Below are 26,364 nucleotides of genomic sequence, written 5' to 3' on the forward strand. Positions count from 1 at the left end.
GTGATCAAGCCTCTTCCCCATCCATGATGCGGTCTCCCTAGCAAGACATGTGACCACCTGACACCCCACACAATATTCACAACACCATCAATTATATTCCTCGATGTGTCTTCCACGTCCCTGTTGGAGATGGTTTCTTAGGAAAGCCTGGGTAACGCAGCTTTTCCTTCTGAAAATCTTGCATGCAACTGACGCACTAACAAGAGGTTAACCTAGTTAAGACAGAACGGACAGTAGTAAATTTGACAATCCAAACTGGCCAAAAGCCATTGCTATTATCCTGGAATGTGAGTAGAATTCTATTAAGAAAAAAAAAGCTTAAAAATTGACAAACAAAAAGCTTAGAGAACAAATGGTTAGAAAGCTCTAGTTGGACATTTTAGACCTTAATGAATGACTACATCGAAAGTCTTTCTTACCTAGTCACCAAACAAGAGGTACCCATAAAACAGTCCTTTGTTAGCCTACCTTAGAGTTATACCATGCTTTTGAAAGTAATAAAACTACTTTTAAAAACTGTTCTATGGGACCGGCCGAGTGGCACGTTGGTTAAGAGCTGGCTTGGGATGCCAGAAGGCCCCGGTTCGGATCCCACATATGAGGACCAGTGACACTGCCCTCTATAGCTAAGATACTGAACAACAGCTCAACTTGGAGCTGGGCTGCCATGAGTCGCCGGCGACGGTGTAGGCTGCAGTCCCTGTGGCAGTGGGTTGCCATGGGATACCGTATGAAGCCATCAGCCAGTGTGAGCAGCCAGCAGCCGCAAGTGAGCGGCCGTCCAAAAGCCGGCGACTGATCTGCCTCACCCGGGAAGAGCGCAAGGTGCCAACTTGGGCCAGTGAAGCAACGTCCTCCACAACTAGACTGAAGAACAAAAAAATGACAGCAACTTGTCTGTTCCCCTTCCCCCAATTCCCCAGCGCTGTTCCCATCCCCCAATTCCCCAACAAAAATCTTAAAAAAAAAAACCAAAAAAACAAAAAAACTGTTCTATGAATCATATTAGAGCTCAAAGGGGGTTTTCACTAATTCAGACTCACCATCATCCTGTTAGTTCAGAATGATCCATAGTATCAAGCAGATTTCAAGGTTTTTTCTTGAATGACCAGTGGATGCTTTAATGGAGCGTGAAGAGTTTGTTTCCAGCTCTCACCCAGAGCCCAGAAAGCTGGTTTAATGTCAGGGCCAAGCTGCGGTGTTGTGGGGAGGGGAGGGAATAGCACTGTGCTCAGAGCTGGCATCGAGTTCTTAGCTCTCTGCCCTGTCGTCTTCGTGTGTCCGCCAGTCTTCAATAACAGGGCCAGGAGGAAAGTGAACATTGACTTGTCCTGGCTTTGGGCATTATTAAAAAACACCTGCTAAGAGAACAGCTTTTCATTGGGAGTAGAATACTTGTGACCTAGAAGTTGTGTAGGTGGAACATGGAGTTTTTATAACAGTTCCTAAGAAGCCAGTGTACTTTTACCCCCATCATTATTTGCAAGCATGCTATGCATTATTATTAACTTGGTAAATGTTCAATGGATTTTTTTGTGTGTGGCAGTAACATTTATAGAATTCACTTTCAGTGCTTATCTCTGCTGTGGTTTACACTTAAGGTAGTCATAAAATCCTCAATTGTTGTATTGCAAAACTCAACTCCTATGACATCATCATTTGTTACTATGTTTTCTAGACATCGAAATAAAAATTACTCCCAGTAATCATAACATTGCAATTATGAATGTCCTTAGAACATCTACCTTTTAAGTAAAAGGTAAGGAGAGCATCAGAATGCCTGCTAATATATACTTTCCTTCTCAGAAGAAATGGACCTTTCATTTTAATCACGGTAAGATGGAGTTCCTTTGTGGAAATATTGATGGGCTGTAAGATGCAAAAAAGTTGAGTCCCCGTCTAAGCAACTGAGCAAAATGAGCTGGGATTCAGGGCAGACTCATGTAGCCTGAGTTCAGCTTTCAGAGTTTCCCTATTTGTGGAGTCTTAGGTGGGGCTGAAGAGGAGAAAATGAAAGAGCAAGGGTCCTAGAGCATGTTAAATGCTCTTATTTATTTTTCTTTCTTTTACTGTTTATCATGGAAAATTTCAAGCATACAAAAAAGTAGAGAGACTCCTATAATGAGCCATCATTGCAAAAATTTATTTTTAATCTAATGCCTTCAACCTGATGGGGGAAAAAGAAAGTGGCAAATATAAGAAGTGCTTACAAACATGGTGGCATTTAAAAGCCACGGCAAAGACCTAGTTCCTTGGCTGCCCAGCCCTACTCCTTCTCCGGTGAATACCGGCATAATGTAAGTGCTGCCTTTTAACAACAAAAATGCTTTCTGAGCTTTTGACAGTGACCTGTTTATTTCTTAGGACTCACATTGATTTGATAGAGCTCAGGGCAGGCTCATGGGAACAGATCTGGGCATCTGACCTCACCAGCCACTGTCCTGTCAGGTGTAGGTGGAATCAAGAGTAAGCGACACAGTAGGAGAGACATGTGCTGAAAAGCACCTCCACAAACCCACAGTGGCCTGGGGAGAGCTATCAGGTGAGGGACGCAGAGCAGGTGGGGGTGCAGTTGGACACTGTACTTGCGCCCAGAATTCCTGCTCACCTTTCAGGCTCTTGGTCACCCCTGCCCCAGGTGAGTGCTCCAGGGAACAAATGCTGCACATTCCTTTTTCAGAGGAATGTCACTGTTTAATTTACCACATGGAAAGCCCTAAAACCCCCAGGGCCTTACAAAACCAGATGGGATTAGTCAGTAGTGACATTTACTGGGTTTTTTTCCCCCTCCCCCTTTGTCAGGAATGACAAAAGTTTTTCTTCTCTCTACTTAGTCAACTTATCTCCCTTGAGGATTTTCTTTCCTTTTTTAAAAAAAAAGATTTTATTGGGGAATTGGGGGAGGGGAACGGTGTTGGGGAATTGGGGAAGGGAACCGGCCAAGTTGTTGTTCTTCAGTCTTCGTTGTGGAGGGCGCCAGTCGCCATCTGGCTGCCCCTCGGCAGCTCGTGGCCTCTAAGCTCAAGGTGCTGTGTTCAATCTTAGTTGTGGTGGGCATAGCCACCATCGAACAGGCAATCTTGTTGTTACACCAGCTGAGCCATCGTGCCACCTGTTGACAGCTCAGCAGCAGCTCAGCTCGGGTGCAGCGTCAGTGGCCCATGAGGGAATCGAACCCGTGGCCCTGTTGCTCAGAGCTCGCGCTCTTAAGCCAACTCTTAACCAACTGAGCCACTCGGCTGGCCCACCCTTGAGGATTTTCACCTCATGAAAGAAAGACATGGCTAAATTCTGTACTGGATTTATTGGATTCTATTGCAAAATAAAAATAATCTAAATTGCTGTAGCCAATTTGTAGCAGTGTTTCAATTAAGTTGATAATGGAAAGGACTAAAATGGAAGCCATCAATTACAAAAAAATGGGGTTGAATTAGTAAAGAGCTGAAAGGAGTGAATCTTCTGAAGTAGTAAAAGTGTGACATTTCTCAGCCTTCCATTTGGAGAATGACTACTTTCCACACAGTAGAAACTGAAGAAACGTTTATATAAATGCTGCAAAATTCTTTTCTAACCACAGTGGTAGGTGTCCAGGACCCACACCTGCTTTATAGAGTGATGAAATGTAACCACCTGTGCCTGGCAACAAGGATGTGCTCGTTGAAAAAGAAACCCAATGAGAGGTAAGGTGCTAGTAATCAAGCGTCAGGCTGGGCTGCCCATTCATTGGTCTATTAGTTCATTCATTCATATATCCATTTATTTATCCATTCATTTCTTCCTTCTTGACTACTTCTAGTAGATTACCTCCTACTCATCCTTTAGATCTCAGTCAGACTTCACTTCCTCAGGGAAACACCACCCCAATCTCCTCACTTCCACCTCCACCTAACAGGTGGGTCAAGTTCTTACTGCATTATACTTTGTGGTGTATAACAGATACTCAGTAAATATCTGCTGACTAAATGAACAAGCTAATCCATTCATCCATGCTCTGTTTTCTTTGTCTCTTCACTAAGCACAAATTTACTAAACAACAGCTGTGTGAGAACCCCGGCCAGGTGGGCCACCTGGGAGGAGAGCAACCTTTCACACCTGAGAACTCAAACAAGTCAGGACCCACCTTCTTCAAAACCTGAGGGAACTGAGAGGGAGGTGGATTTCAGCCAGGGTCTCGGGGTGGAAGTTTATGGAATTAACCCAAAGGGACAGGGAGATAGGAAACAGTGGAAACTAAGTTTGCACTTGTGCCAAACTCATGTGACTCTTGGAACCTGAAATACCATTTTCCTGGTGAGGAAGCTGTGGCCTGGAGAAATTAACTGACTGACTTTGAAGTCACAAAACTGGTGAACTTGGATCTCTGAGATTTCTTTGAATGGATTCAAAGCGGTTGTGGATTGAACTATTATATTAGAACCGGCAGTACGATTTGGTGCCTTGGATTTGAAGGGGACAAGTTATTTCCAGGTAAGTGAAAGGACTCAGTATGGACCCCAGAGGGAATGTCTGGAAGAGAAAGGGAACCCCACAGAGTCTCAGGGCTTTGCTATGCTGGGATGGGAGGCAGAGGAGTTGCCAGCAATCCCACCAGGAGAGGGGTCTGTGAGGGGGCTATTCCTTCAGCAGTTGATTTAACCACTGCTATCTTACCAAAAAGTAAACTTTTCTCATGGCAGTGAGACACTCATTCTATTTAACTTGGCTGTTCTCTTTGATAGGCTGTCGATTGTGTATTTTTGAAATAACTGCACCTTGTTGGCAGGGTTTTGGTGGGTACAAAGCCCTTCCCCATACATTAGCTTGTTTGGTCCTATGACACTCCTGTGAAGAAAATTAACACTAGAGAACTTGTGGTTTACTCAAGAGCCACAGGGCAGGTTAGTGGAGGAAAAATGCTTGAACTTGGCCCCTGATTCAAGTCCTACAGTGAGTACCACACGTGGCTCGCACGAAAGGAAGTGTTTCTCCAACAGGCTGGAGACACATGGCCTCGTGGGACAGGGGCTTTGAAAGCACTCCGATTTCATTTTGAATACTCAGTCTACGTGCCATCTTTCCCCAAGGCATCCCGTACTTACCTGGGGTTTTTTCATCTGTCGCAGAAGGTGACAGATGTGAGCAGCAACCTATAAGTACGATTGTTAACAATCAATTATACAGCATTTACTACATGGCAGACACCAGGTGCTCCACATGCATTAATTCACTTAATCTCACAATACATCTGTGAGATAGTTACTATACTTATCCCCATTATACATTATAGATGTAAAAAGTGAGGCACAGAAAGGCAAAGAAATTTAAAATCGCTCAGCAGGCTCAGTGTCTGAGGTTGGTCTTCTTAGTCACCACTTTTTTTTCTTTTTTCACATACTGACTTTTTGCCCATAAGATGATCAAGCCATTTGAGTTCAAAAGAAAGCCCTCAATATCACGTTCTAGAAAATATTCTGAAAATTCTGCGTTTCAAAAAGTAAAGCAACACAACTTTTCTTTCCAATGTAGTTTTCTAGAAAATTATGCTTCTTGAATAGGCAATCCACATGCACAGTACAGCTCACAGCTACTAACGAGTGTGTGAACAGTCAGCCTGTCTCTACCCTTCCCCCTAGCTGCTCTGCTCCCCTCTCTGGAAGCATCTGCTGCTAACAGTTTCTCATGTTGAAAATGTTTGGAGATTTACTCTCATTTGTGCTTCAAGTAGAAGCACAGGCCCCAGCTCTGGCCTCAGCTGTTTCCTCTGTCAGGACTGAGCACTTCTGGGCCCTCCAGCAAACTGGGCTACAGGCCACAGGCCGTAAGTCAGCTGGCGCTGGAATGAGGAACTCCTGGGAGATGCCAGTGCCTAAGGGAGAAAGAGCTTGGCCGCACATCAAAGCTTCCAGGCTCAGTGGGAGGGGGTGGGGGGTTCTGAGGAAGAAATGATTTCCTCACTCCCATGGCAGAGTTCCACCTCCCCCCACCCAGGAATCATTCCTGAGTCCTTTGGTTTGGAGGGAACACAGTGGGTTGAGGTAAAGCCTGGAAGGGCTTTTTCTTTGAATATTCTGGAAGACATTGATTCTGGAAGACACTGAGCGCTGCTTTGGGGACCCCTCCATCGCAGCGGCCATGGTAAAGGGGAGCGCCTTCCTCCTCAGCTCACCTCAAATCATTGCACAGCGCCGGCGCCTCTGAGGGTCCTAGGAGTGCTGATGGAGGGTCAGTGCCTCCATCAGTAGTGCCTCGAGGGAGGTGGCCACACAGTGGGTGTCAGAGGTAGTGCTTCACAGACCACCCTCTCCAGGGGGCTCCAGGGCAAGAGAGGGACAAAATGGCAGGTTTGACTCCACAAATGTAGCTGTGCGTAGAAAACACACATGGGATAGAAATGTTTTCTACTCTGCACAGGGCATCCTCTTGTCCCGATTCTTTGTTCATTCCACTCTTCTTGCCTGGATTGGTCTTTTTCTTCCCTTTTCCTGTCCAGTTTCTGCTTATCCTCTAAGACAGCGGTTCTCAACCTTCCTAATGCTGCGACCCCTTAATACAGTTCCTCATGTTGTGGTGACCCCCAACCATAAAATTATTTTCGTTGCTACTCTATAACTGTAATTTTGCTACTATTATGAATCATAATGTAAATATCTTTTTGTTTTCCAGTGGTCTTAGGCGACCCCTGTGAAAGGGTTGTTTGACCCCGAAAGGGGTCGCACGACCCACAGGTTGAGCACCGCTGCCTCAGACATGGTCTGGCAACTCCTTCCTACGTCCCTACTGTACCTCCAGCCCCTGGCTCTGTATATCTGTCATTACCTGACTTGTACTAAAATTACCTGCTAATAGGTCTATCTGAGACCATGAACTTTTTCTGTTTAGGAGTGGTTTTGATCAGTTTTGTAGTTGTGGCGCCTGGCTTTCAACAAATATATTGAAGTGTTGAGTTCCTAAAGGGTGCTCTGAACTGTACACAAGGTACCATTCGTCCTTGCAAAAGATTTCCTCAATGACAGTTTCAGCCTTCTAATAATCAACTTTTGCTAGCTTGGCAAACTAGAGAATCTGCCTTTTGGTTGTGAATGGGGCTAAAATGCCTGCTAAACCCTAGGTGATTTTGATTTAAGAGTGATCATATCTGGAGTGAGACTACTTGAAAATGATCCACATTAACATGTCACCATAACCATTTCATGATCTTAGATATTCATCAAAGTACTGGCTGGATTACTCAAGTTTGGGTCACTGGAAAAAAAGAAAAACAAACAAAAAACCCCAAATGAGAAATCTCATCTTGTTTCTGTGGGGAAATATTCTGTAAGAGTGCGTTGAGATAGTTTCACTCTATATTTTCCCCTCATGCTGTTTTTCTCTTTTCCAATGTTTTTCTCCATCCTAGACATGGTGCTTTAAATAATTAGAGTTGGGGCAAGATTGGGATAGGGAATAGGGGCCATCGTGGAGGGGATAAGTCAATGCCTAATTGTTTCTAAGTGACAGAGGAGAAATAGAGCATAATGGGTACACACTTCTGGCATGTAATCCTTTCTGTCATTTTAGAAGATTGTCAGGGAAATAGAAAAAAAAAAAAGAAAGAAAAAGGTCTGAATTCACGGAGTAGGTTCTGCTTTGTGTAGTTCCAACTAAATGAACTAAATTGGCGCCTAAAGATCGCAAGCTAACATCTGAAGGTGCAGACTGAAGGTTTTACGCTGTGTAAAAATGGTGATTTCCCCCTTTGGAAGGCAAGGAGACAGGAATGGGAGGGGTGGGTGGGGAAATCAATGTGTAGGTAAAAAATTTGAATTTTTAGTGCAATCTTCTTAGTCATCACTTTCATTTCTGTCTTCTAGGGAAATCTGACACAGCTAGAAAGCAATGGAAAACACTAGGGTTGCATCAGATGTTGAAGAGAAACTGATCATACCATGGAGATAAAAATGATCTCTGTAAGCGGGATAAAAAAAACAAAGCTGGTTATTTAGAGGTAGCAGCCTTTTTTCGGGAAACCTAACAAGGGTTCCAGAGGTCAATTTGTCTCTTGTTAGCAATATTGGCCCCATATTTGAATGAGGAATGGATGAGTTTTAATGCTATTCCTCTTTCTCTCAGCATAGATTTGCAAGAGTGAGCTGCAAATCAATTTTTATCCCTGTCAGGATTCCCTGTAGAGAAGGTCCTAGATTCACTCTGTGGAACAATGTCCACAACAGATTTAATGTGGTTATGGTTTTCTCTTAGTTCTCTTGGGTAAGTGGATTTCTTTTGTTCATTCCTAACTCTGCATCTGATATTAGCCTACAATGTTGCACTAGAGGTGACCCAGGGGTGAGATAGAAAGGAAGTAAGAGATGTGGCCTCAGAGAGCTCAACACAATGATGATACTGACATTCATACAACACTTGAAAATGTAGAAGTCGCTTCCCATCACTTCACCTCATTCGTTCTCTCCATAAACATGTTGCTTAGGTTTTACTATCTCCATCTGACAAATGAGGACAGTGAACCTTGGAGTCGTTAAGGAACTTCCCCAGGATCACTTTCTGGTAAATAACAGCGTCTGAACTTAGAAATAGTATTCTGACTCAAAAACTGTACTAGATTGCATTGAAAACTGGCAAATATAGTCCAATATCTGTACAAGAGCATGATGATAAGGCTTCGTCAATGATCAGAGTGGAATGGGGTTCCTCAGGGCTGGTATCGTGGGGGAGGAGGCAGTGCATCTGGATTATTGGAGTCAGAGGAGGCCCTGCTGTAGGGAGAGGGGAGAACAAGGGCAGAAGCAGCTGGATGTGTGGGTCAGGGGGAGGAGCCAGACCGTCCCAAGCAGAAGGACCGTGGTTGGGAATAATGAGAGGCGAGTCTAGGAGGCGTTGGGGATGTGCAGAGAAGGGGTGGGGGAAAGTAACACCAGGAATTTTCTTTGCTTGGCCGCGGGGAGCCCACAGCAGAAGGGCTGTGAGCACTCCTAAGGACATGTTTTGCCCTGGTGCCTCAGTGGGTAGAAAAGGGGGTTGCCAAATGAGTTATATATGGAAGTTGTGCAAGGGAAGTTCTTATGCAAAATGACTAAACACGCTCCATTGCCCGGGCTGGTGACTTATAAATGGTGCATATGTGCAGAAGTTGATGGGAGTCCAGACATTTTAATCTCTCAGAGAATAAAGTGAGAATAAAGTTGTTCTAACAGACAAGGGGGGTCCGGGTTACCTGCAGTGGTTTACAGCCTTCTGTCCCTCTGTCATAGTGGAGACAGTTTTAACACATTCCTGTCAAACATGTCCTATATTTAGCAGCAATGTTTTGGAACGTAGGAGGAAACTGGGTGACAGAGCCTGCCTCAAGGGAGGGACTGAGAATTTAGGGGCGTGGAGGGAAGAGATGCATGATGCAGACCTAGATGATCTTTATACTCGTACAACTTCCTAGCCAGAAATCACTTATTAAACCACTGAGTTCATAGGGCCCAGTAGGTTTGGGTCTCTCCAGTTGTCTTGAAATCCAGAACTCACAGGGCTGGGGGTGGCAGCGGGTCGTGTCAGGGAGACCTGCACAGCATCACAAGCACAGGAGACAGCTCTAAACTCATGGGAGACACCCCCTGGAACTCACAGCAGTAAGGTGGGAAGGCTGACCGAGCCTGGAGAGGGGAGCTGGGTCATAGACGTTCTCCACCTTCTTCTCTGCAACTTCCAGGGAACACAGGATGGAAAGCGACCCTCTAAGAGTTAGTGCCTGACTGGCTGCACCCAGAGTCTCATCCAGTGGGATATTTGCTGAATTCTTACGCCAGGATTAGAGTTTGCTTGTTAAGAGTATAGGGTCTAGGACCAGGGAGTGTGCTCAAGTTCTTAGGGCTTGTGTCTCCTCTGTAAAATAAGGACGATAGTAAAACTGATCAAGTTGTGGTGAGGAGCAAAGGAGACGTTGCATGTGTTGTGAGTTGGGTTCCTTGGGACACCGATTATGAGATGGAGGTTTGCTTGCAGGAAGGTTATTGGGGAGTTGTCTTAGCATCGTTTCCTTTGGGAAAGTGACGATAGCATTATAGGGCAGAGGGAGAAGGTGAACCGCGATGCAGTTGTAAGAAAGGCCTCACTAATTCAATGGGTGTTGGTGCAGCTGCAGTAGTCCTTCAGGGTTATCCTAAATTGAGACAAAGGGGCGGGGGCAGCCTTATATCTCCACAGTCACCAGATGTGAGCTGTCCCCAGGAAGGGGGTATGATTTTGGACAAAGAAACTCTCAGCAGAGGGCAATGCCTCCCGAGGGCTTCACAGCTGATAGCTGTTAGCTGCCAACCCTCCCAGGAGGTGAGGGGACCAAGTGCTTGAGTCCTGACGGAGGTGATGCTGCTGAGTGACCCACCACACACCCACTGCAGCCCACTCTGCACCTCCGCTTTACTTGCTTCATGTAAGTTATGGGAACAGCTCTTCCAGGATTCCGGCGGGCTTCTTTTCCTGGGGAAACCTATAAGAGGAAGGTGACTGGAATGATCTAGAACCTTCACCATAGCAGCTGCTCTTGAGGCTGCAACTGATACGCTATCTTCCTTCTTTACTACCCATTCTAGCATCTCCTTACCTTTATCTGGTCCAAGTGGCTTACTTGGTGGGTGCCAACTAGGCTGTGGCTGCTGGACTTACCCATTTTCCTTTAAGAGACACCAAGGGGATCACCTGGGTGCCAAACACAGTCTTCCCTGCTCCCCACCTGTAAAAGCAGCCCTTTGCTTCCTGATTTTCAGGGTCAATTTCTCATGCCAGCATGCTGACTCCTTTTCTTGTCTGCTGTTCCCTTGGTAGGAAGACTATGGAGTAACTGGGTAGCAGCCACCTTATCATTTAATGAGAAACTTACTGTGTCCCTTGGTATAAGCAGGCCACCAACAATGCTGTGAACTCCTGATTCTTTGTACGGTTTATCTCCTCCCATTTGAAGGGCATGTGTGTTCCTAAGGCCTCCAGCATGCTTGCCACTTCTTGCTTTGTAGGTCCAAATAACATGCTTCCATCAGTACAGCAGACCAATGTTATGTTCCGCAGGATGTCCAGATGACCCAAGTTTCTTGGATTCTATCTTGATGGAGGGTGGGAGAGTTAAGACAGGCCCAGGGCAAGACTGAAAATGTATACTGTCCTCTGTCCAAGTGAAGGACAACTGATTCTGATCTTCCTTTCTGAAAGAGATTGAAAAGAATCCATTTGTCAGACCCATAATTGCAAACTTTGTACCTGAGGCAATGCTAATCTGTTCCAGCCAAGATAGTACATCTGGCATGGCTGCTGCAATGGGGCGAGTGCTTAACTGAGTTTGCGTCAGTCCACAGTCCTTCTAGGACTCACCTGACTTTTGTAGAGGCCAGATTGGTGGATTAATTGGCGACGCGATGGGCATCACCACCCCTGCATCCTTTAGATTAGCCATTCCCCCTTGGAATGTGATGCTGTTTTTTCTTTCTTTCTTTCGTTCTTTGTTTCTTTCTTTTTTTTTTTTTAAGATTTTTTGGGGGGAATTGGGGAAGGGGGACAGCCAAGTTGTTGTCCTTCAATCTTAGTTGTGGAGGGCGCAGCTAGCTCAGCTCCAAGTCCAGTTGCCATCTGGCCACCCGTTGGCAGCTTGCGGCCGCTCAGCTCAAGGTGCCATGTTCAATCTTAGTTGCTGGTGGGTATAGCCCACCATTCCATGAGGGAGTCAAACCAGCAACCTTGTTCTTAGGAGCACATGCTCTCACCAGCTGAGCCATCTTGCCACCTGTTGGTAGCTCAGCAGCAGCTCAGCTCACTGGCCCATGTGGGAATCGAACCGGCGACCCTGTTGTTCAGAGCTTGCATTCTTAACCAACCAAGCCACTGGGCCGGCCCTGTGATACTGTTTTTGATTTACTATCTTGGCTGGAGTGGGGAAGGGCAGTTTCAGAGGCTTCCACTTGCCTTTGCCACTATGTGGGGGTTCTGCCAAGAACAAAGTATGTCCATTCTAGATATATATTCAGTCACACAGAAAATGACTTCTAGGTGGGTCTGAAGAATCAGGGACTCTAGCCAGGATCCCATTTATTAATTGGCTCTCATAAACTCCTACTCTAATGGGGATGGGTGGGTACACAGTGTTGCTTTGGATCTCAGGGTTTCAATGTCAACCTGCATCTTATGTCCAACAGTCCTCAAAATGTTTAGGATTTTCCCTTCTCTAAGTAGTTACCTAAGTAAATGACCATAGATTTCTCTAGGGAAGGGTCGAGGTAATCATTACTATAAATCCTTACCATGGTGTTACAGGGTCCACCTTACTAGGGATATTACCTCTCTTAGTCAATAGGTTCCAGGTCAGAACACTGGCTCAGATCCAGAAATTGGACTAGGGATCATGACTTTTCATTGGGTTGATCTCCATCTCCTGATCACTCGTCCTTAATTTCTTTTGTTTGTAGAGACAGAACATTACCTTTATTTCCATGGTGGAAGTGGTGCAGTGTAATCAACCTGCCACCAGGTAGCTGGCTGATCACCTCAGGGAATGGTGCCATATGGGGGACTCAGTGTTGGTCTCTGCTGCTCACAGGTTGGGTACTCAGGAGTGGCTGAGCCAGGTCATCCTTGGTGAGTGGGAGCCTCTGTTGCTGAGCCTCCATTCCTGCCACCACAGCCACTTTGTTCTTGAACCCACTGAGCAATGACAATGGTAGCGAGAGAAGGAGGCTTACTGGTATTCACAGGATCGGTCATCCTATCCACTCAATTGTGAAAAGCCTCCTCTGCCGAGGTCACCCTTTGGTTAGCATTTACGTTGGGCACAAATATCTTTTTTTTTTTTTTTTGCATTCAGTGGGTTCTACCCACATACTTCTTCCCCAGATTTCTTTGTCACCGATTTTCCTATCATGTTTCTTCTAAGTCCCTGATCATCTGGCCAAACCATTGGCCACAACTGGTATTTAATCACATGTCTGAATTAGTGTATAGTCACATGTCTGGTTCATTTCTCCTTCTAAGCAAAGTGAACACCAAGTGCAATGCCCAAAGTTCTCCCACTGGGAGGATTTTCCTTCACCACTTTACTTCAGGGATGTCGTAGAAAGGAACTGTAGTGCTACAGCTGTCCACTTTCAAGTGGTGCTTACATAGGATTCAGAACCACCTGTAAACCAGGCCCGAGTTTTCTCCTCCTCTGTCAACTACTTGTAGGGAACTTCTGCAGGGGCCATAGGTGCCGACTGGGAGAAAGAAGGTAATGTGGCAGGAATGGGGACTGTGGGCATTTGAGTCACTTCTTCGTGTAACTTGTGCCTTCAGGGCCTGCTTGGGCCTGATCACATATATACCACTTCTACTTGATGATGAAGTGTTGCTGTGCACACCCGAGGTTATGACTTGCTCAGTTAGATAACACCCAGTTCATGATGCATGGTAGCCTGATAGTCCATGGTTCAGCATTCAGTCTCTACTAAGGCGCAGTAGCAGGCCACGAGCTTTTTCTCAAAAGGAAAGAAGTTTTCTGTGCAGACCTGTGCTGTGAGCCACCCATTGGGAACTGTTAAAAGGCTCAAAACAGTACCTCTAGGTGCCATTGACCCTCCAATGGGATCTGCTGGGTCACATGGCCCAAGTGGCAGAGCAGCGTCCATAGCAGCCTGGACCTGTCACAGAGCCTTCTCTTGTCCTCAGTCCCACTCAGACTAGAAACTTTTCAGGTCACTCAAATGGGCCAGAGTAACACATCCAAATGAAGAATATGCTGCCTCAAAAATCCAAAGAAGCCCACTAAGCCTTGTGCCTCTTTCTCGATTATAGGAAGGGCCACATGTAACATCTTACCCTTCACATTAGAAGGGCTATCTCAAAATGTCCCAAACCACTGGATCCCTATAAATTTCACTGAGGTAGATGGTCCCTGAATTGTAGTCATATTCATTTCACACCCTCTGGTATGCAAATGTCTTACCACTAACGCTGGAGTAGTAGCTACTTATTGCTCAGTAGGTCCAATCAGCATAATGTCACCAATGTCATGGACCATTGTGATAGCCTGTGGAAGGCAGAGGCACCTAGGGATCCCTGTGAACAGAATTATGACATAGGGCTGGAGAGTTCATATATCTCTGAGGTAGGACAGTGAAGGTATATTGTTGACCTTACCTGTTGAAAGCAAACTGCTTCTGGTGGGCCTCATGGACAGAGATGGAGTAAAAGGTATTTGCCAGATCAATAGCTGCATACCAGGTACTAGGAGGTTTGTTATTTTGCTTAAGCAATGGCACCACGTCTGCTACAACAACTGTAATTCATGTCACTACCTGGGTTAAGCTGATGATACTCCACTGTCATTCTCTAAGATCCACCTGTCTTCTGCATAGGTCAAATAGACAATAGAATGGGGGTGTGGTAGGAATCACCACCCCCGGCCTCCTTCAAGTCCTTGATGGTGGCTCTGATCTCTGCAATCCCTTTAGAAATGCAGTATTGCTTTTGATTTCCTATTTTACAATTTTCTTAGGTAGAGACAGTTCTAGTGGCTTCTACTTGGCCTTTCCCATGCAGATAGAACCTCATTCTACAGGTTCAGGAACCAATAAGGAGATTCTGCCAGCAGTTGAGTATACACCCATTCCAATTATGCATTCTGGACCTGGGGAAATAATCACAGGATGGGTTCGGGGACCCACTGCGCCCACTGTGAGAGGGGCCTGAGTTAAAACTCTATTGATCACCTGATCTTCATAAGCCCTGACTCTGACTGGTGGGCCACAGTGACATTTGGGGTATCTTGGAATTAGTATCAATTCAGAATCAGTGTCCAGTAGTCCCTGAGAGGTCTGATGACATTCTTTTCCTCAGTGCACAGTTACCCTGGTAAAAGGTCATAGGCCCCTTTGCAGAAGGCTGGGAGAAAGAGTAGCAGTATCAATGTTCAGTCGTGTACTGTGGTCCTTCCTCAAGAGGACCTGGCCTTCACTTCATTCAAGGGTTCTAGGTCTGTAAACTGGCTCAAACCTGGGAATTGATTGAGGGACTGTGACTGTTTTTATGATTTAGGTTGGACTTTTATTCACTTAGAACTTTTTTGTTTATACAGATCAACTAAGAAGTTAGTAAGCTTCCTATCAATTTCACTTCTAGGGACACCATGATCAACAAGGCTAGTGCCATAGGTGTAGGAATCTGACTATTCCAATTGCTGCTTTGATTCTGCTGTCCGTTATGGTAACCACACCTATCTTGCCTTTGGCTCTTGAGTGTTGTCACTTTCACCTCAGAGTCCAGTGACTCCCATTGAAGTTATGTTTTCTAATTGAGTGGCAACAGTTCTCACTGTAAGGCGTGGCCTGCAGAGAAGAGCAATCATTGAGCCCTTTAAGGATGCCAGGGTTCCCCTCACAAACTATTTCTCACAATCATGGTGACAGGTGTGCCTTCTGGACTCTCCCAGTGTGGGCGAGTAGCTATAATATTCCAGTCTCTCTAAGCCTTGGAATCTCTTCCTCTACATGAAATCAAGCAGGTCAAGCATTTCCAGTTCACTCACTGTGGGCTACCTTTTGGTCCATTTTTCAGCCAACCAACCAAACTCTTAAACTCTTTCTAATTTGCCAAGCTGTAACATTAAATGCAGAATCTCTGCTCAGTGGCCTATATCCATAAATTCAGCCTGATCCAGCTTTATATTCCTTCCACCCTTGTCCCACACCCTCAGTACCCATTCCTACTAAATATTCCCCTCATTTCTGTCTGTGTAGATTAGAAAACTCAAGTAGCTCTTTGGACTGTAGTGCGTTTCCACATGGGTCACACTCCATACCTCATCTTTATGGGATTGCTGAGACTTGAGTCTAGTTATAGGTCTGGAAGTGAAGAGGAGTGAGTGGTTGGGGTGGGTCCTGAGGAGAATCAGCGTTGTCTTGCATGGCAACTGCCTCAGAAGAAGCCAGTATGGCTTCCTTGGGTGATGCAGAGTTAATCCCCCCAGACAGAGGTGGAAAGGCCTGAACCACGAGGGGTGGGGTTGCTGCTGCCACTGAGGATGGGGAGGCCGATTCCACTGGGGGGAGGGGATCTTCTTCCACTGGCAGAGAAGATTCATCTGAATTTAGGGGCTCGGTGTCCCTGGCTTCATCAGGGTCTTTTCACCTGGCCCCATCCCAACTCCCAGGATCCCATTCTTTCTTAATCAATGCCTCAATCCAGAGTAGACTCCCTGTGAGTCCAAGTGTTCAACTTATGTTGGAATTTAACCAGTGGCAGGATGAGGTTTGAGTCTAAGCAATTTCAGCCCTGCAGCTACAGAAAATAGGGTTTCCTTCAGGGCACACTCAGAAGCTCTTAATTTATTCATGTGGTGCTTCAGCTGGGAATTCAGTTTCCTGAGTTCATGGTTTTCTTTCACCGCTAGTGCAGCAACATTAGGAGCAACCAACCAGTGTCATTATATTCATTAGTTTTCCAGAAATGTTCGAAACTATCATATACAGAGTCACCTACCTCGTTGCTCCTTATAAGTGGCTGATTAGGAATATTCAATGCAGACATTTTTGTATATCTTTATAAACAGTTCATGCTGTGGACAATCAGTGCTCTCTTTGCTTCTGGAAATAGAATCATTAGTATCTTTGAATCTAATCATACTAGAGAGCTGATTTCAGAAATCCGAGAACCAGTTACGGTCAATGCAATTCTGTGTCACATAAGGACTATTATTACTTAAGCTATATTTGGTTGTTTTCTGTTGCCTGCAGTCAGAAGCACCTATTGTAACTGATGTAGTAATGCCAACTGACCAGGGCCATTAAAGCGTTAGTGTGTAATGTGACGAATTGCCAATATAATTTATTACCTATTATTAGCATATAATTTATATTAATTAGCAAGTTAATTGTTGGCTTTATCAAAATATCAGAATTGGTCCAGAGCATAACCCACATTCACTTCAGGCCTCACCTGCCGAGAACCACGAGGAAACTTGCATTTTAACAGGCAGTCCTTCCTTGAATAATCCCATGTTTGCTCATCCTTTAGGAAATAAACCCCAGGAAGGAACTGGAATGTGGAAATAGAAGGGTGACAAGAAGCTAGACAGTTTCTTGTTCCTGACACTGCTCTGGATGTACTTGTGCTAGAAGACAGGCGCCTGCACTATGCAGAGCAGTCGCTCCAGAGGAGAGAGCGAGATAGAGAAAGTTTCAGGAGAAGCAGATGCTGAAGTGATCGGAAAGGACCAGATAGAGAACATCAAGCAGACCTGAGAGACGAAGGGAGGAGTTTGAGAGGCCTTCAGTGTTTCAGCCTTGGGTGGCTGTTCCTCTTAATCCTGTGCAATCTTGCTGCTCTGTCTGGGACAAGTCTGCAGTGCGGCTCCATCCAGCTTAGGCAGCTGCTCCTGGACTTGGCGCTGCTGTGTGTCACTGCATCTCTATCTCACAGGGGAACATATTTTGAGCACATCTGTCCAGCTCACAAGCCAATACATTCCGCTAGGAATTAATCCCTCTCTCCCATATGGTCCACAAGTAGCTGACAGATCCTGACCAGAGCTGATTGGGGCAGGGGTGTACCCCAACCCCAACTAGACCCGTTGTTTCCTCTGTAGGGAATTGGTAGTCGTGACCATGAGAGACAGCCATTCTCTATAGGCCCATTTATAATGTGTAAATGTGGGGGCTGTGGCATGGCCATCTTCTCCCCCATGAAAATAGACAAGCAAAAAACGGCCGGTCTGCGGAGAGAGGACAGTTTTCTCCTTGCCTCCAGCCTGCGCCTTTCCCTTGAGCATTGATTACACATTTCTTCTTTGTCCCTCATGTAGTTACTCTGTCACATCCTGGTGTGCATTGACATTAGTTTTGTACCTGTATTGCTTTTCTCCCCAAGAGTATTTATTCCAAAGGCTTTGATTTCCATGAGTTAGGACTTGCTCTTATTTACAGTCAGCAGTCAATTAGAGTCATCAGCCAGGATGTTACCGTGCTGATATTTGAGCAGCAGACAGTACAAGAGCAGAGAGCAGAGTGGAGCTGTGACGAGGCCTGGGGTTTTAGAAATACTCTCAACTTACCCAAGAAGCCCATTGTTCTCACATGCACAGGGTTTGTGTTTCACTCTATTTACCTTTATTCTGCCTGCTTTGGCTCTGTTGCAATCTTTGGGTATGCCCTTGCTTTTGTACTTCCCCTGAAAGCTCTGTGTGGGGGAGGGGATGGGGGTGGAGAAAAGGTTAAAGCCCTTGAAACTCAGTATTAATAAGAGAAAGGGGAAGGAAAGTTGGCTGATACCAGATGTGCTTTGGGCCTGCTTAAGTGCACACCAGAGATGATTTTTTTTTGACAACACTGAGATCAAGAAAATTGGGAAGGGAGTAGCAATGACTAGGGAAATGAAGTTATTCTGTGCAGGAGTTTTACAATAATGAGAATGGACCTGGTGCTCAGTCTTTGGCTTGAACACTGAGGCAACCCTACGTCATGGAGGTTTTGATTCAAGCCAAGGTTTTGCATAGCAATGAAGAGGGGTTTGGAAACGCTGGAAATCGGCACATGCACTTGGTACCAAGGTGATGGGTGTTTAAGTTTTTATCTTAAGTTATTATGATATTTAAATGTAAAATTACTTTGCTGTGGAAACCAGGCTATCGTATTCACATGTATCAGTGGTATCCAGCTAAATACCTTAATTTGCTGTTATTTAAAACATTTTTTAAATAACTAAAACAAGTTCTGTTTGTATTTTTTTCTGGTAGAATAATATTCTCGATGCCTACCATCCTACTTTGCACAGTGTGTGTTAAATAAATACTTGCAGCTATGCATGAATGACACCTAATTTGTAATTTAGAAAAGTGCTTCTCAAATTTTAGCATGCATTAGAGTCACCTAGCAATCTGGTTAAAATGCAGACAGATTCATTCAGTAGGTCTGGATGGGGCCTGAGAGCCTGCATTTCTAACACGTTTCTAGGTGATGCTACAGTGCTGGTCCATGGACTCTATTTTGAATAGCAAAGATTGAGAAGACTGGAAAGAAAGAGCTACACAGAGAGCAACACCCTCTGGTGTTTTGCCTCCTGTGTCCACGTCAGGGGTAAGGTGAGTTGAGCTGTGGATGCCGTGGGAAGTCTGGACACCTGTCCCAGTCCTGTCCCTAATTATCTCCAGGACTTTGGGCAGATCGGCCTCTCTCTTTGGACTTCAATTTCTAGTCCTGTAAAATGAGGGAGTCGGACTGGATTGCATGTCAAGCTGTTCTGAGGAGCCCTACTGCTCTACAGAGATGCCTCAGGGACCCCCACCCCCCAAGTAAAGTGTAAGGCTCATGTGAGGAGGAAGAGGAGCAGTGAAGGCAATGGAGAAGGAGTCATTATTTAGAAAGATAGAACAGCCAGGAATGTGTCCTGTCCCTCAGCAGTGGCCTTAAGAAGGATGCAGGGGTGGAGGGTGTCAAATGCTTTCATTCAATTATCATTCCACTCAGTGTTTAAGGTCAGCATGTTTGCCACTCCCGGGACTTCAATGCATGTGTTGTTCTGAGGAAGTCTGAAAATGAGTTCTCGACCTTACTGTTGATATCTAGAGTATTTGAGATCGTCCTTAATGGCAAAGGAGGGAAGGGAAATACCAACGGAAAGAGTCAGCAGCAGTCAGAGCTGTCCCGCTGCCCCTCCTTCCCTCTGGTTTCCCCCAGTGGACTTTTCTCCCCCTAGTGAATCCTTGGGAAGGGGAGACAGCTGATTCATTCCGCTGTCACTCTTGGGCAGAGATCCAAGGGGAGCTGACGGACAAAGTAGGGTCTGGGCATAGACGCTGAGGTGATTTTTATGTCCTGCATGTATTTTCAGGAGAGAGAAAAGTGGAGGGAGAGAGGAAATTCGCCCAACAGCACACTTTTACATTTTTTTCTTATCCATGGCTGTACCTTAGAGTCACCTGCAGTGTTTTAAGAAAACACCCTCCCCTTTCCCCCAGAGGTTCTGACTTCATTGATGTGCAGTGGGGCTCAGACAGCATGTTTGTTTTGCTTGTTTGCTTGTCTGTTTTTTAAAGTATCCTTGTTGATTGTAATGTGCCACCAGGTGGATGAGAACTGGTTTGGCACTTCGGCTTTATGTTCCCCTATTCCTTCAGTTCATCCGTGGGCAATTTGCCCTGCGTCCAGAATTGCCCAGTAGGAAGCCTGGGATGGATATGGATTATTTAAAGGCCATCTTGATCTGGGCAGAATTGAAAACTTTCTGTTCAGAAGGGATGTGTTCCCAGGTTCCTGAAATCTGTCAGCCTCTGTGGCCACAGGGGACTGGATTGTGTCTGTCTCAATTTGCCAGACAATTGGCAAAGGTGCAGGAATCTTGCCGCTGTACTTTTTGCTTGCGAGTGTTATTCAGAGCCAGCGCGCATGGACTCTGACATCAGGCTCCACAGTGGGGCTCAAGCATTGCATGACGCCTTCTTTCTCTTTCTACTACCTTATCTCTCTTCATAGTTTGAAGGGGGTCAGAAGACACCAACCCCCAAAATGCCAGTTTGGCATAAGGATTATTTTGAGCTAAAGATATTTAGGATTCAACAGATGCAGGAAGAAGCCTTCCTGGAGCGTCTTCTATCTGACGAAAAGCAGAAACTCCTGAGAGATAGCGACTGCTGTAAATCTCTTCTCCTGGGCGAGTTTTATGGCTCTAAAGAAGATGGAAAGTTGGCACCACAATGGACCTGAACAAACAAACCTTGCTAAAAAAAAACACTTGTCTTTCATTAGTTTCCCTCATATATTTACTTTCCCATAGTTGGCAGCCTCTAGAGCCTAAAAACTCTTCTCCTTTGTCCGTTTATATCTCTGCATTTAACATTGGTTGTTAAAATTGGTGTACGAGGTGTGATCACAAAATACGGTGAATGTTTAAATTAAAAAAAATTTATTACAGTAAAATACACATTGCCATTAACCCCCCTCAAAATACTCCCTCTCGCTTAGAACACACTTATCCCATCATTCTTGCCACTTTCTGAAGCAGTTCTGGAAGTCCTCTTTCATGACTGTCTTTACTTCACCCTCCATCATGACAATGCTCTGTGTCACACATCACTTCTGGTACAGCAATTTCTGTCAAATACAAACATTATGGTGTGTCCTCATCCACCTTATTCACTGGATCTGGCACCGCGTGACTTCTGGCTCTTCCCCAAAGTAAAAATGACCTTGAAAGGTAAATATTTTGAAGCAATTAAGGACATCGAGGCAGCCACGACAGCACAACTAAAGACACTCATGAAAGAGGACTTCCCGAACTGCTTCAGAAAGTGGCAGGAATGATGGAATAAGTGTGTTTGAAGCGAGGGGGAGTATTTTGAGGGGGATTATTAGCAATGTGTCTTTTACTGCAATAGTTTTTTTTTTTTAATTTAAACATTAACCGTATTTTTTATCACACCTTGTATAAGCTTTCAGGAGCAATGAAGGGAGCATATCACATTGGACTTGTAGGACATGGTAATGGTGTTGGGTTTAATTGTGTTTTATTCAGCCTACCTTTCTTTCCACTCTCCTACCCACATTCTTTGTAAGAACCTATAACCTTTTATCTGGACTATTTACCGTCTCAGTTTTTCTAGCTCTTTCTTCTCCTCAGGCTCCTTAGCTGGCTCTTCTTTTTTTCTCCTCCTCATCCCTTAATTCTCAGCCGACCCAAAGCTTCTCTCCTGTCTTCCAGGTTTGCAGCCTAGGCCAGCTTACCCTACCTTCCTTTTTGGCCCTGAGGGACAGAGTGTCTGCTTACTCATCTTCCGTGGGTCTCGGCATGTTTTAATTAGAGCTGGCAAGTCCCTCACTTGATAGAAGGATTGATTTCCTCTTTACCACACTCTCATTCCTCTCCCCCATCTCCATTTGAATATGTATTTTTTTATGTATTTGTGAAATAATGCAATTTTGTGTGTATTTATTTTAAATTTTGTAAGTGATATTATGTATATAGCCCATTCTCTTTCTTCACTTTTCATTAAGCATTATGTTTTCATGACCTATCGAAGGGGCTGTGTATTTCTAATCTGTTGCTCCTGATGACCGATGGTAGTTCATGGTGTAGCCAGCAGTCAGGGCTCTGCTGGGTTCTGCTGAAGTAACAGACAACTCCCTTATCACAGTGGCTCAACACGTAAAAGTTTACTTCTCATTCATGCAGAATCCTCTGGATGCCTGGTAGTTCTTCAGGGCATCTCCTCTCTAAGCTGTGATTCAGGGATCCTCACCACTTGTATTTTCATACTATGCCACTGGGAACATATGACTTTTAGGGTTGTCAAGGCAGAGAAGGAGAGAGCATGGAAATTCATACTTCCTCTTACATTCTTCAGACTACGAATAACACATGTCACTGCCACTCACAGCACGTTGACCTAAACTGTTATATGGCCCTGACTAACTGTGTGGGGGATGGGAAGTATAGGGAGAACATGGGTAGTCAGTGAGCTGTAAGTGTCTCTGATACAGTGAGCATCCATCGTATTTTATCCATGTTGTCCAAGCGGTGGGCTTCCAGCTTCAAACCACCACTAACAATGCTGCAACGAATGCCTTCTGCTTATGCTTGCATAAGCCTAGGTAAAAATTTCTCTGGGATGTCGTAGTGGGTTGAATGGTAGCTCCTCAAAATATGTGTTTACATCCTAACCCCCAGAACCTGTGAATGTGGCCTTATTTAGAAAAAGGGTCTTTGCAAATGTAATTATCGAAGGTCTTGAGAAGAGAGCACCCTGGATTACTCAAGTAGGCGCTAAATTCGATGATAAGTGTCCTTATGAGAGACAGAAGAGGAGAAGACATAGACAAAGAGGGTAAGGCCATGTGAAGGTGAAGGCAGAGGTTGGAGTGATGCAGCCACAGCCAAGGAACACCTGAAGCCACCGGAAGGTGGAAGAGACAAGCGTTCTCCCCTAGAGCCTGCAGAGGAATGCAACCTTGACTTCAGACTTCTGGTCTCCAGAACTCTGAGAGAATAAATGTCATTGTTCTAAGTCACCAGTTTTGTGTTACTTTGTTAAGGCAGCCTTAGGAAACTCACATCAATTTTGCTACCTGGAACAGACAGCTAAAACTGTGGGAATCGCTGTGCAATTGGGTAATGGGCAGAGGCTGGAAGAATTTTGATGCTCATTATAGAAAAAGTCTAGGTTCTAGTGAGACTCAAAGAAGTGAGAAGCACAGTGGAGAAAGCTTCTATGGTCTTGGAGAATACGTATGTTGCCATGTATAGAACATTGTTAGAAAAATGAACATTAAAAGTACTTCTGGTAAGAGCTCAGAAGGAAATGAAGAACATGTTTTTGGAAACTGGAGGAAAGGTTATCCCTGTTACATGAGGTCAATTAAGTTCATGAACTTGTTGCAATGATGTTGCTAACCCTTTTTGATATCAGAGGAATTATTCATTATGAATTTGTACCAACTGGACAAACAGTTAACTAAGTTTACTATTTGGAAGTGCTGAAAAGGCTGTGTGAAAAAGTTAGATGACCTGAACTTTTCACCAACAATTCATGGCTCTTGCATCATGACAATGCACCAGCTCACACGGCACTGTCTGTGAGGGAGTTTTTAGCCAGTAAACAAACAACTGTTGGAACACCCTCTCTGCTCACCTGATCTGGCCCCAAGGACTTCATTCTTTACTCAAAGATAAAGGAAATATTGAAAGGAAGACATTTTGATGACATTCAAGACATGAAGAGTAATCTGACAACAGCTCTGATGGCCATTCCAGAAAAAGAGTTCCAAAATTGCTTTGAAGGGTGGACTAGGCCCTGGCATTGGTGCATAGCTTCCCAAGGGGAGTACTTCAAAGGTGACCATAGTGATATTCAGCAATGAAGTATGTAGCACTTTTTCTAGGATGAGTTTGCAAACTTAATTGTCCAACCTCATATAGTGGTAGAAAACTTGGCTGAGTTGTTTTCTTTGTTGAATGGAAATCCAAACTTGTAAGCTATGAGCTTGGATATTTAGCTGAGGAAAATTCTAAGCAAAGTATTGAAGGTGAAACTTGTTTTTTCTTGCTGCTTATAGGAAAGTGAAAGAGGAAAGATAAATTAAGGAAGGAACTATTAAATAAAAAGGAACCAGCACATTGATTGAGGAGATTCTCAGTCTACCCAGATTACAAAGAATGCTAACATTAGAAAGTTCACTGTTGGGAAGTACACTCTGGAGAGAAGGCTGAGGGTATGACTGGAAAGCCTTTTGTTGAAGAAATTAGACATGTGACTCATGAATCCCCCCAACAATCTCAACAGAAGCTCGGAACAGAGATAAAGTTATGCAGGAAAGTTCTTGGAGGACCCTCTTGTACAATGGTATGGACCCCTGTGTCATATACAGGAGACACATGATTTCTGAGAATGTTATATCAGCAGAAACACTGCCAGCTTGGACTGAAAAGAACAGACACAGAATGAAATGAGAGAAGGCTATCAGACTTCCAAAATTCTACAGGTAGGAAATTGGCTGATAGAGCTACTCAACTACAAACATTTGCTATTCTTCAAGAATAAGGAAGAATGGGGCCGGCCGAGTGGCTCAATTGGTTAAGAGTTGGCTTAAGAGTGTGAGCTCTGAGCAACAGGGCCGCCGGTTTGATTCCCACATGGGCCAGTGACGCTGTGCCCGAGCTAAGCTGTCGCTGAGCTGCCAACAGGAGGCAGGATGGCTCAGCTGGTGTAACAACAAGATTGCCTGTTCGATCTTGAGCTGGCACCTTGAGCTGAGCTGCCGCCCAGATGGCTCAGTGGTTAGAGCGTGTACTCTTAACAACAAGGCAGCTGGTACGATTCCTGCATGGGATAGTGGCTACGCCCACCTGCAACTAAGGTTGAACACAGCACCTTGAGCTTAGAGGCCATGAGCTGCCGGCCGGCAGCCAGATGGCGACTTGCACCCTCCACAACTAAGATTGAAGAACAACAACTTGGCTCTCTTCCCCTTTCCCAATTCCCCAATGAAATTAAAAAAAAAAAGTATAAGGAAGAATGACTCTGAGGTGCCATCAAAGGCCCAAAGGATAGGGCCACTGTGGGCCCAGAGGGTGACCCCAGAGGCCCAGAGGGCATTGAATCATAGAGGAGTATTCTCAAGCCTTGAAACCCAAGGAGATTTGCCCAATCATGTTTTGACATTCTTGGGGCCAGTAAATATCCCTTCACTCCTTCCAAATGTTCCCTAACAGAATGGGAATGTCTATCATATAGCTGTCCCACCATTGTATTTTGGAAGCAGATAATGTGTTTGCTAGTTTCACAGAACCACAGATGGAGAGGAATTTTGCCTTAGGATGGACCATACCTAAAGTCTCATCCATACCTGATTCAAATAGTTTAGATGATGAGATTTGGAACTTTTTGCATTGATAATACTTAGATGAGATTTTGAACTTAGAGTTGATGCTGGAATGGGCTAAAATTTGGGGGGATGTTAGAATTGGGTGAATATGTTTTGCATGTGTGAAGGACATACATTTTGGGGAACCAGAGGGTGGGCTGTATTCGATTGAATAATGTCCACCAAATCATATCTACCTGGAAACGGAATGTGACTATTTGAGTCTTTGCAAATGTAATCAAGTTAAGATGGATTTAAATCAAATGACTGGTGTCTTTAGAAGAAACAGAAGAAAAGACACAGAAAAAGACAAGCTCACTTGAAGACAGAAGCAGAGGTGGAAATTACACATCTAAGAAATACTTGGAGCTACCAAAATTTGAAAGAGACAAGGAAGGATTCTCCCCTAGAGATTTTGGACAGAGCCAGGCCCTGCTGATATCTTTTTATTTTTTTTTTAAGATTTATTATTGGGGAATTGGGGGAAGGGGAACAGACAAGTTGCTGTCGTTTCGTTCTTCAGTCTAGTTGTGGAGAACGTTGCTTCACTGGCCCAAGTTGGCACCATCACCGCGCTCCTCCCGGGCAAGGCAGACCAATCGCCGGCCTCTGGGTGGCCACTCACTGCGGTTGCTGGCCGCTCACGCTGGCTGCTGGCTACACACGGTAGCCCATGGCAACACACTGCCGCAGGGGCTGCAGCCTACACTGTCGCCAGCGACTCACGGCAGCCCAACTTCAGGTTGAGCTTTGTTCAGCATCTTAGCTGTAGAGGGCAGTGTCACTGGCCCTCATATGTGGGATCCGAACCAGGGCCCTCCAGCTTCCCAAGCCAGTTCTTAATCGCGCCACTCAGCCGGCCCCCTGCTGATATCTTGATTTCAGACATCAGCCTCCAGAACTATGAGAGAATAAATTTCTGTTATTTTAAACCACCAAGTTTGTGGTACATTGCAAAGGCAGCCTTAAGAAACTAATACAGATATTTATCCAGGGAAGGCATAGGTATGAATACTTTGACTAATTATCTGCC

General features: G+C 44.9%; 1 long non-coding RNA gene across 4 annotated transcripts in view; it reads left to right on the forward strand.

The window, feature by feature from the left end:
- The window catches only part of LOC109387873 (uncharacterized), a 55,319-nt gene that overhangs the window by 12,661 nt on the left and 16,294 nt on the right, over positions 1–26,364 (forward strand). For all 4 annotated transcript variants that reach the window (XR_002125121.1, XR_002125123.1, XR_002125122.1 and 1 more), the window contains 2 exons: positions 3,578–3,680; positions 4,017–4,467. This is a non-coding gene — a long non-coding RNA (uncharacterized LOC109387873). The remainder of the gene's footprint in view (positions 1–3,577; positions 3,681–4,016; positions 4,468–26,364) is intronic.

The sequence above is a fragment of the Hipposideros armiger genome, unplaced genomic scaffold (assembly GCF_001890085.2).
Source record: "Hipposideros armiger isolate ML-2016 unplaced genomic scaffold, ASM189008v1 scaffold_171, whole genome shotgun sequence".
Lineage (NCBI taxonomy): Eukaryota > Metazoa > Chordata > Mammalia > Chiroptera > Hipposideridae > Hipposideros > Hipposideros armiger.